This window comes from Triturus cristatus, chromosome 3_2 (genome assembly GCF_964204655.1).
Source record: "Triturus cristatus chromosome 3_2, aTriCri1.1, whole genome shotgun sequence".
Taxonomy (NCBI): domain Eukaryota; kingdom Metazoa; phylum Chordata; class Amphibia; order Caudata; family Salamandridae; genus Triturus; species Triturus cristatus.
The window spans coordinates 1,201,118,066-1,201,130,098 of record NC_140584.1 but is presented as its reverse complement, the minus strand read 5'-3'; positions in this window follow the sequence as shown (position 1 = coordinate 1,201,130,098).

The window sequence follows — 12,033 nt, the reverse complement described above, 5'->3', positions numbered from 1 at the left end:
AGGGACAATCTTCCTTAGGTTTCTATGGTCATAAGACCTCTCCCTATCTCTAGGGAAATTGCTGCCACCAAAGGACTCTAGTCTCTCCTTTTTACTAGCTCTGTAGAGCTCTAGGGCTTCCCTATCTAGGGCTATCTGCTGCTTTCTGAGGTTGAACTTATCTTGCTCATACTTCACCAGTCTCTCTCTCCTCTCCTGGGAGGTTTCCCTCCCTCTATGAGAAGAAACAGAGGTTCCTACAGATGAGGTAGACTGGACAGATCCCCTTGAGAGAGATGTATCCCCTCTAGCCCTACTTTCAACTCTTCCTGGAGGAACAAAGAGGGGAGCATTGTTGTCATCCTCCTCATCCTCATTCAGGGGAGCTGGGTTCACCAGATCCTGATCATTGTCATCAGTCTGGTCAGCATTAGAGGTGGGGTCAGGGGAGTTTCAACCCCTAGACCTACCCTCAGCTGCTACACCACCCACTCTGCCTACCCCTTCAGGCCCACTAGGCCCTGGGAGATCATCCAGCTTGAGTATCTTTATGAGATGCTGAGTGGTTGGGCTTTTGCCTGTCTTCAGCTTCCTAATGGAACATAAGGCCATAAGCTGTGCACAGGAGAGATCCTCATATCTATAGAGGAGGAGCTCACTGGCTTCTGGCAGGGACCCACTGATTCCTAGCTGATTAGACATTGCTAATGTGGTGTGGTGTATTGCACTACCTACACTAGAGTGGCCTACTAAACTCTCTTGAGTGGTAGAAAGGGTGTGCTATCCCTTAACACACAACTCTAAGTTCAGTAGAACTTACTGTATACTAAACTTGATATTATATGTACCTAAGGTACCTTTAGTGGTATTCAGTTGATCAATTCAATTGAGATTATCTGGTAAAACTATAGCAAGCTGGAATCCCACACACTGCACACCAATGTGAGAGGTTGGCCTGATATATGCTGTTCACTAGTTATAGTGGGCACGCTGTATCAGTCCAAACAACCCCTTATGGTGAATAGGTTAAAGACAACCTTTATTGAAAGCTATCCTAATGGTAGCTATAGAGAGCAGCCTTCAGGCTAAGTCTTGAAGGAATGTAAAGCAGCTTGTTTTACCAGTCTATAATCTCTTGAATGACCAAATGAAAGGACAACCACACCAGGTATATATTTAAAATATATGTATTTAAGATAAAACACACCCCTCTAGTCTCTTTATGAGACTGGAGTTGGAAGTACTTAATTTACAAGTTAGCAATCAACAGTAATAGCACAAATACACGTTTGGGCCCTAGGGGCGCACCAAACCATATACCAATAAAGTGGTATAAGAACCACGACTGAACTAGACACAAGGCCTAGAGCCTGTAGAATCGCTGGGACCCCAAGGAACCACCCAAGGTAGTGACATAGGGGACCCACTGGGACCGTGTGCAGTGCGTAAACACAGCGGCGGGTTCCCCTTAGCTTCTATGGGCAATGTCGCGGTTAGAAATTTAAAGATGAGGGACACTTAGAATCGAGTCAGGACCAAACCTTTTTGGACTTAGGAAGTTCTAGGGCTAGCACCCATGGGAGCACCTGAGTACTTGTGTTACCTCACCCAGGGAAGCCGGGTGCATAGGTGTCTTTTGGTGTTGAGTCACGTCGTCGATTTCAATGGAAGATGGCTAAGAAGTGCTGCTGCCGTGAAGAGAAGTGTCCAAAGCGATCCAAACCTGGATCTAGGATGGAAGGAACCTGAAAGCAGAGGGGACAGAGTCTGGGTCACTTACCAGTGACCAAGGGCACGATTGACCAATGCCCACAGATGTTGGGTGCTTCAGGTGAGTTGACAGGTGTCTTGACTCTTCAGCCACGAGGTCCAGGAGGCGCTGATGACAACCAGGAGCTGGATTCGAGCTGTCCCACGAAGTCTGTCGAGTGCTGCGGTGTCGACGACTAGATTGGACCCAACAAGCCTTGGCAACGGCAAGTCACTTGGAATCAGAGAAAGGACGGCGGTGCAGACCAGCAAGGTCTGTGGGGCTCACCCAGTGAGGGTAAGTCAGGGAACGTCTGGAGTAACCAGGAAAGCCCAATCAGAAGAGGAGTTGCCTTCTTGGGGACCTACTAGCCAACGGGCTAGCAATCTTGAAGGAGCCTCGAGCGGTCGCACTGGAAACTGGCCCACGGGTCACTCGTGGACTGGAGGCCAGAAATCTTTGGTGCAGGAGAAGCTCAAGTCTGGGGCTACTCGGAGCCCAAAGCACAACTTCGAGGAAGACCAGGAAGATGATGTTGCTGCAAAAGTTCACGGTGTCCAGCGGTCATGGTTCCACGTCACCCATGATAGCCACGGGCCTCAGCTTTGCTGTGGACTCAGGGTAGCCTCGGGGAAGTCTGGAAATCCACCTCTGGTGATGCAAAGACGTCGGCGTCCGGCGGGAGCTTCCGCGATGCAGACCAGTCAGTTGCTTCTTTACTGCCTGCCAAGCAGGGGAGTCACTCCTTGACCCCAAGGGAGATTTCTTCAGTCTTCTAAGCAAAGTAGAATGTCGAAGGTCCAGGATATATATTGCAGAGTTTCGTCCAGGATAATCTAAAGTCGCAAGGACTGGGTTCCCATAGTATACAAAGTTTGGGGGTTGGACATACTCTGGGGACCCACCTATGGGAGGGTTTGGAAAGAGGAGTGGTTACACCCATTTCCTTTGTCCAGTTTCACGCCAGAGCAGGGGCAGGTAGCCCCTGCAACCGGTTTCAACTGGACTATGCACAGGGACACCAAGTGTGCCCCCAGTGCAGGACTTCAAAGCACCAGAGAGTGCTCTCACCCAGCCCCAATACACATCTGCCTATCTGGGGAGGTGGTTACACCTTCCTGGGACAGGAAACCTATTGTCTAGACCTTCCCTGCCAGAGTTTCGGTCAGCAGCAGGAAGCCAGACCCGTGTCTGTGGCAGAGGCATCCATTTTGTGATGCCAGGGCTGTAGAAAGTCCTACCGGGTTAGACCAGTATGAACAGGTCTCTCCCTCTAGAAGGGTGGAATGCTAACCCCCCCCCTGCCAGAACTGGCGGGGGTAGTATTCCAAAGCGTTTGACACCAAACACGACATGTTTCCGTGCAGCCATCCCAAAGTTAGCATATACCGCAAGGTTATAATGCACTTAATCAATCAATCAATCAGTGAAACTTGTAGAGCGCGCTACATACCCGTAGGGTCTCAAGGCGCTGGGGGGGGGGGGGGGTGCCGCTACTGCTCGAACAGCCAGGTCTTCAGGAGAGGTGGTCTTGGGTCAGGCGCAGGTCGGTCGGGAGGGAGTTCCAGGTCTTGGCGGCCAGGTAGGAGAAGGACCTTCCTCCTGTAGTCGCTCTTCGGATGTGGGGGATGGCGGCGAGGGCGTGGTTGGCTGATCGGAGGTGGCGTTTGGGAGCGTAGAAGTTGACTCGGCTGTTGAGGTAGCTCGGGCCTTGGTCGTGTAGGGCCTTGTGTGCGTGGGTGAGGAGGCGGAAGGTGATTCTTTTGTTGACGGGGAGCCAGTGAAGGTCTCTCAGATGTCCGGAGATGTGGCTGGTTCGTGGGATGTCGAGGATGAGTCTGGCTGAGGCGTTCTGGATCCGCAGGAGTCTCTTCTGGAGCTTGGCGGTGGTACCGGCGTAGAGGGCGTTGCCGTAGTCCAGTCGGCTGGTGACGAGGGCCTGGGTGACGGTCTTCCTGGTCTCGGTGGGGATCCACCAGAAGATCTTCTGTAGCATGCGTAGGATGTTAAAGCACGCCGAGGAGACGTTGTTGACTTGCCTGGTCATGGAGAGGGAGGAGTCCAGGATGAAGCCCAGGTTTCGTGCATGGTCTGTCGGTTTGGGTGCGGTGCCCAGGGCGGGAGGCCACCAGGAGTCGTCCCAGGCGGAGGGTGAGGAGCCCAGGATGAGGACCTCCGTCTTGTCCGAGTTCAGTTTCAGGCGGCTGGTTGTCATCACCTCGGCTACCTCTTTCATCCCTTCGTGCAGGTTGGCTCTGGCGGCGGCGGGGTCGTTGGTCAGGGAGAGGATCAGCTGGGTGTCGTCGGCATATATGGTCAGGCTGCACCACAAACAGCATCAGAGAAAGTACTCCAAATGCTGCAGAGGGGCTCTGCTCATGCAGGGGCACCCTCTCACATAAAAACCAAGCACTCTGCCTTCAGGATTGTTAAGGCCTGCCATAGGAGTGATTTATAGGTTTTATATGTGTGTGCAATGGTAGTGATATAGGTAGCCTATACCTCTGTAATGGGTGCAAGCACCACCTTACCCAGACTGCAGTAGCAGACCTGTGGTGTCATTTTGGAGTGCTTCCCAGGGGTGGCATAATACACGCTTCAGCCCCTGTTAGGCCTCTGAGGTACCTATGCCCTAGGTACATAGTATACCATATACTAGGGGCTTATAATGCACTCCATAATCAATTAGAAATGTACCTAATGCACATGGAAACCATTTTAGAGAAGAAGCAGCTAGGCTGGGGCCCTATTTAGCAGAGCCACAGCCAGACTAAGGTCGAAATACAGTGAAACACCAGCAAAAAGTGGGGTTACCCATGTGAAGCAGATCCTACTCTCCTACACAATGCAAAAATAACAATTCATGGACAGAATGCAGAACAATGTCATACATTCACTCCAATACAGAGATCTGGGCCTAAATCCATCGGGTGCCAGGTATGCCCAGTTGTGGTTCCTGGGCTCACTGTGCAACTATAATCAAGCTATTCTGGCTGATGAGGGGTGAAACCCCAAAACCGGTCCTAGGATGCTTGCTTCCGGTCCAGGGAGGACCTGGCTTGGCAGTTCGGGCTGGACTGTATCCATGAGGCACAGGGTCAAGACTGATTTGCATATGGCCAGGTCTAAATTGGGGTGGCATGGTGAGCAAAAGAATGATGAATTTAACCCAGATCTCTTGACTGAGGGTGAATGTTTTGATTTGTTCTGCATTCCGTCCATCAATTGTGTGTCTTTTGCTTTCTTGCCCTAAGTGCGCCAGGTATGCCCAGATGTGGGCCCTGGGCTCACTGTGCCACTGGAATCAAGCTATCCCGGCTGATGAGGGGTGAAACCCCAAAACTGGTCCTAGGATGCTTGTTTCCGGTCCAGGGAGGACCTGGCTTGGCAGTTCGGCCTGGACTGTTCGCATGAGGCACAGGGTCAAGACTGGTTTGTATATGGCCAGGTCTAAACTGGGGTGGCATGGTAAGCAAAAGAATGATGGATTTAACCCAGATCTCTTGGGGGTGAATGTTTTGTTTTGTTCTGCATTCCGTCCATCAATTGTGTGTCTTTTGCTTTCTTGCCCTAAGTGCGCCAGGTATGCCCAGATGTGGGTCCTGGGCTCACTGTGACACTGGAATCAAGCTATCCTGGCTGATGAGGGGTGAAACCCCGTAAAAGGTCTTAGGATGGTTGTTTCCGGTCCAGGGAGGACCTGGCTTGGCAGTTCGGGCTGGACTGTTCCCATGAGGCACAGGGTCAAGACTGATTTGCATATGGTCAGGTCTAAACTGGGGTGGCATGAGCAAAAGAATGATGGATTTAACCCAGATCTCTTGACTGGGGGTGAATGTTTTGATTAACTATAGCTCAGGAATCAAGGAATATCAAAAGCTCAGGAAACAAGGATCGGTCTCATTGGAAAACAGCTACAATGACCAACACTGGGATGAAGGGAGCTGGGGCTTAAAAGAGCTCACAGTATTCATGCGCATCAGGTGTGTTCCTTTATTCCTGAGTGATAGCTATTCCTCGTGTCTGAATTAGCACTACCTGCAGTGCTTCCTTGTTTCCTGAATTTCTGAGCTATAGCTATTCCTTGTGCCTGAATTAGCACTGCCTGCAGTGCTACCTTTTTCCCTGAGTTCCTGAGCTATAGCTATTCCTTGTACCTCAAGTAGCACTGCCTGCAGTGCTACTTTGTTTCCTGGGTTCCTGAGATATAGTTATTCTTTGTTCCTGTTCCTGGGCTTGAGCTATTTCTTGTTTCTGATTTGCACTGCTTGCAGTGCTCTCTTTACTCCTTGTTGCCTGAGCTGTAGCTATTTCCTCTTTCCTTGAACCAGTACTGCCTGCAGTGCTAACTTGACTCCTGAAGCTTTAGTATTTCTCTGTTCATGAACCAGCGCTGCCTGCAGTGCTACCGTGACTTCTGAAGCTTTAGTAATTTCCCTGTTCCTGAACTAGAACTGACTGCCTGCAGTGCTACCTTGACTCCTGGGCTTTAGTAATTCCCTGTTCCTGAACCAGCACTGCTGCAGTGCTACCTTGACTCCTGAGTCCTTAGCTCAATTCTTGTTCCTGCCACAGCACTGCCTTCTATGCTACTTTGTTTTCTTGATTCCTTAACCTGCTCTATTCTTGTATACCCTTGTAGCCTCCCATTCTGTATATCCCTTTCCTGTCCCCGCCTTCCTCCCCATTTTCTTAGTTCCAGTTCTAGTTTGCTGTCTTTCTAATGTGCTGTCTTGCTTCTGTTGCCTTATATGTTTGTTACCTGCTTTATGCCAAGTGTGCCCTGTGATTTCCTTCCTTCCCTGTTAAGCACTCATCCTTGCTAGCTCCTTGTCTATTGTGCTTGTGTTTAGTTCTACCCCTTTGCTGTTACTGCCTTGCGTGTTCCTGTTTTGATCGCCAGGATCAGTGGGCACATCTGACTACCTATCAGGTATCTTGTTCACTGTGAGTATTGTCTTTGAGTTACAGTTATAACATTACCATAGGTATAAGCTCCACAGATCCTGCCTTTGCATACATATCCTATATGTGGGTATTTTCAGTCAGTATATGTAACTGCAATTGTGGGTGAGGAACTTACTGAGCTTCAGTCTTACTGTGTGGAGCTCTCGAGTGCTTTTCCCCACATTCCCTTTATTGTTAATGTTGTATTATATATATGTCTTGCACGTCCGTCCTGGGTGTAGTTAGTCTGAATGCTAAATTGCCTTGTGAGTGCCCTTCCTCTCTGAGTCTTAGCCATCTTGTTCACTGGTACTGGCTTCCCCTTTGGATCCCTTTTTCTCCTCTGATTCCCTGTGTGATCCTGGGCAGCACTGTACTACTCTTTCTGTGCACGGTACTTTTCCTACCCAGTCCCCAGTCCTTGCTCAAGTCCCTGACTGCGTCCCTGACATAGTCCCGGACAGTCCCTGACAGTGCGGCATCTCTTTCTTTTCTCTGTCTCTACCTATTCTGCCCCAGAAGTAGATGACCCTTTTCTTTTTAGATGTATTCTGACCAATCACTAAAGGCTTTGTCTGTCGGTGCCCCAGAAAGCCTGTCCATACCAACGAAGCCCCAGTTGCCAGTAACTGGTTATACACTACTTCCACCCGAAATGTATCTGTCTGGGACTAAGTGATCCTATTCTTCAGCTCGCTTTCATCGCCCTCCAAATTTGCCTGCATCCCTCTGCTCATGCAAGAGGACTAACAACAATGCTATTGAGAGAAGTTTTACACCAGTTCCTGAGCAACAATGTAGGCTTCTCTTCCCGATTTTTTGATTGAAGAAGAAAAGATTAGAACAGAGACACATTCTAGAGGTACTTTCACTTAGTGTCTTCCTAAAACAGTTGTTCATCATAGTTATCCTCCAGCCATGCTTCAGTTACTTATGTAAGAGTTATTAATTTTTGCACATTAGACAGGCAACAGACAAAATAAAGATAACAAATAATCAGATTTACATCGATTGTTAAGAGATTTCTTATTGTTTGGAATTCTTTATTCTTCACACATGAACAGAAGCACAGTCAAATTGTTTCGCCCGGATTAGGGCTTCATCAGGGCTTCAAATTATGAAGAAATAAAAATACAAAAGCTATTTCTTATTAAAAAGATTTCACAGAATAGCATCAAATAAACATAATTAAAAACCCAACCTACATTTAGACACACGATAATCCAATCAACTGTGATGCAGTCAAAAAAACAAATAATAAACAAAAAATATAACATAAACCTTACAAATAAGGTTCAAACAGTACTGTTAACTGCTGATACATAAGGGATTTCATAATAGCTACCATTTAAAATACTTCTAAATTGGCAAAAAAGTTCGAAAAAAATGTATATGTCAATATCGATCAACGTTTGTAGCCTTCCATATGAAATCAATGTAAAGTGCAAGTTTTGACACATTGATAACATTATTGAAACCTCTAGGCAGATTGGAGTATGCAGCTAGGGTGTAACGCCCTGAACGTCTCAGGATCGTTTAACAGACACGATAATGAGAACGCAACCACTTGTGAAGGTTTAGTTATTTTAATGAAGGCAAAAATAATACAAGGAATAAACAAAGGTTATAGTCACTGGAATCCTCCAGGCTAAGTACGTTACCAGCCCACAGCACGGATGGTCCTAGCCGTCCTCTGCATATACGCCGATCCCGGCGTATGCCAACAGAGGGCAGAAATGAAATGGCCGACAATGCCAATCGGTAGGCTGTGAGGGGCACGAAGAGTGTTGGGAAGAATCGAGGAGTCAGGGAAACACCCAGCCGGGGTCTCTACCTGAAGGGAGCAGCCGCTCAACCTCTTCCTCAGACTGCACCGGGACGCGGAGTCACCTCCTGGTGATGCGTCACCGATACCCCAATCACAAGCAAAGAAGACTGAACCGAGAGCAGCCGCTCGATCGATCCTGTGGACTTCCGAGTCTGTAACGCGGCAAACACCTCCTGGTGTGCGTTACAGCTGGCAGTCCCTGTATCTCTGGTCGGGCTGGGAGTTACGACTCCAACCAGCAAAAGCGCCACTGCGCTTTGACTCAGCCGAGTCAAAAAGCGAAGCTCAATGGTTATCCGGTAGAGCTTCCGGGTCCTTCACAGGTGACGATGGGGCAAGACACGGCCCAGGGAGTAACGACTCGACCTACCTCCGTTCTTGCCTTACTGGAGCACCACTCCGGAACACTGCTCTTCACTAAGCAGGTACGTCGGTGTAAACACAATATCCGACAGCGTTGTACCTCCCGGTTCCTCCCTTTATAGGGCGTGTTTTCCTTGAGTTATGTAACAGCTCTCCTGTTTACATAAGGGCATGTTTTCCTTGAGTTATGTAACAGCTCTCCTGTTTACATAAGGGCGTGTTTTCCTTGAGTTATGTAACAGCTCTCCTGTTTACATAACCTCTCAACCGCTAAGCATCCTGGGAGATGTAGTCCGTTTTCGCTGGTTACCGTTTTCCTCCCCTCGCATGACAGGAATTCTTGACAGTACATCCTCCCTCTCAGCGGCTCCCCACGGGTCCAGCGCTGGCAGGAAAACGCCGATGGAACAAGGAGACCAAGCGCGGAGCATGAACCCCTTCAGCCGTTTCTTATGACTGCTCCTCCGGGCCATAGCCTTTCCATGCAACCAGGTACCACAGCTTCCCCCTGCGCCATTTGGACGCCCGTATGCCCGACACTTCATACTCCACCTCCGACTCCACGCATACCGGCCTAGGTGTCCCAGACGGCTTGGAGGGCGCTGGTTTGAGCAATGATACATGAAAGACAGGGTGTATCCGCAATGACTGGGGCAAGCACACCTTCACGTTCACGGGACCTATACACTTGGTAATTCGATAGGGGCCCATGTACTTGGGATGGAACACACTGTTCTTTCGAAACCTCATGTTTCTTGTGGATATCCAGACGTAGTCTCCAGTGCGGTACAGTGGCCCGGGCCTTCTCTTCCTGTCTGCCGCAGCCTTGTATCTTCTCTTGGCCTCTATTAGGACAGCCCTTGAGCGCATCAACGTGTCTTTTATGTGTGCCACCCTGTCCGCTGTGGCGGGAATCCTGTCCTCTCTGAACGGATGTAGAAATGGCAATAACCTGGGATGTTGGCCATAGTTGCTATAGAACGGAGATGCCTGTGTGGAGCTGTGAGTGGCGTTGTTATAGGCTATCTCTGCAACCCATGGCAAGTCGACCCATTCTTCCCTGCCCTGGTCCACAAAACATCGCAGATACTGTTTGAGTGTTTGGTTCAGGCGCTCGGTTTGGCCGTCCGTTTGAGGGTGGTAGCTGGTGGACAGGGCGGTCTTAACATGCAGCGCAGTGCACCAAGTCTTCCAGAATTGCGCAGTAAACTGCGACCCCCGGTCCGACACGATCACCCCAGGTAATCCATGCAGTCGTACCACATTCTTTAGGAGTAGTGACGCCAATTCCCCGGCCGTAGGGACTCTCTTGCAGGGGATGAAGTGCCCCATTTTCGTCAAGTAATCCACCACCACCAGTATTGCCGTCATCCCCTGGTCTACCGGTAGGCCCACCACGAAGTCCAGTGATATGCTATCCCATGGTCTATCCGGGGTCGGAAGTGGATGTAAGAGCCCTTGGGTTCGGCCATGGTCGGCCTTCATGGTAGCACACGTAGGACACTCCTGTCCCCACCTCCTGACATCCACTCTCATGGTTGGCCACCAGAAATGCCGTCCCATGCTAGCCACCGTTTTTTCAAAGCCCAAATGACCTGCGCATGGAGAGTCATGGCACCAGATGAATGCTTGTTTCCTTAGCCTAGGCGTGGGTATCAATAGGCACCTACCCTTCAGGGGTATCCCGTCCTTCAGCTGCCATTCTCTATGACTGAGGAGCCACCTCCGCCATGCGAATGACCTGATCCCTCTCTTTATTCCCCTCAGGAAAGTATCCGGTTGGATAACCCCCAATACCATCCTCGGGGAAATGATGGAATGCTCGGTCGCAGGCAATGGTTCCTTAACTGCAGATTGACGGGACAGGGCGTCCGCCTTCCGGTTTTCCGTCCCCGGCCGATATGTGATGCGGAAGTTGAACCCCGCAAAGAAGATCATCCACCGCAGCTGTCTGGGAGAAAGGTGTCTTGTGGCCGTCATGAACTGTAGGTTCCGATGGTCCGTGTACACCGATACCACATGTCTTGCCCCCATCAACCAATGCCTCCATTCGGTGAAGGCGTCCTTGATTGCGAGAAGCTCCTTCTCCGCAATATGGTAGTTGCGTTCGGCGTCGTTGAGTTTGCGGGACATGTACGCAACGGGATGAAGCACCCCTGTGTCGTGGTTGCGTTGGGACAAGATAGCCCCCAGCGCCACATCCGATGCGTCTGCTTCCACCACGTAGGGGAGATCCGGATCGGGGTGAGCCAACACCGGCGCCTTACCAAAGGTGCTTTTCAGGGCCTCAAAGGCTTTGTTCGCTTCAGGGGACCAGACAAACTCCTTGGACTTCCTCAGTAGCTGTGTGATTGGGGCCACCAATCCTGAAAATCCATCTATAAACCGCCTGTAAAAGTTGGCGAAGCCAATGAAACTTTGGACGTCCTTCACGCTTTGGGGCACCGGCCATTCTTTCACCGCCTTGATCTTTCGTTCTGCCATCTCCTGTCCCTCTGGACTCAGCATCACTCCGAGGAATTCCACGGATGTGACGTGGAAGTCACACTTGCTGAGTTTACAAAACAGCATGTTTTCCCTCAGCTTTTGGAGCACAGCTTTGACGTGGTGTACGTGCTCCTCCACACTGGACGAATAGATGAGGATGTCGTCGATATATACGACCACGTAGATATCCAACTCCTCTCTGAATACCTCATTCAAAAAGTACTGAAAGGCTGCCGGGGCGTTGCACAGACCGAACGGCATGACGAGGTACTCAAAAAGGCCGAACCTGGTCTTAAAGGTGGTCTTCCACTCGTCTCCGTCCCTCATGCGCACCAGATGGTATGCCCCTTTCAAATCCAACTTGGTGTAGATACGAGCTTTCTTGACCTGTTCCAGAAGTACACTGATGAGAGGCAAGGGGTACCGATTCTTTACGGTTATCGCATTCAATGCCCTAAAGTCCACACAGGCTCTCAGCTCCCCATTAGCCTTCGGGATGAAGAAGAGTGGCGAGGCGGCCGGAGACTTGGACGGGCGGATGAATCCTAGCTTGAGGAGTTTATCCAGGTACCCCCGGAGATGCACGTTTTCAGGCTCGGTCAGGGCATACAGCCTGCCGCTGGGAACGCTGGCCCCTGGCACCAGGTCGATCTGGCAGTCAAACTGTCTATGTGGTGGT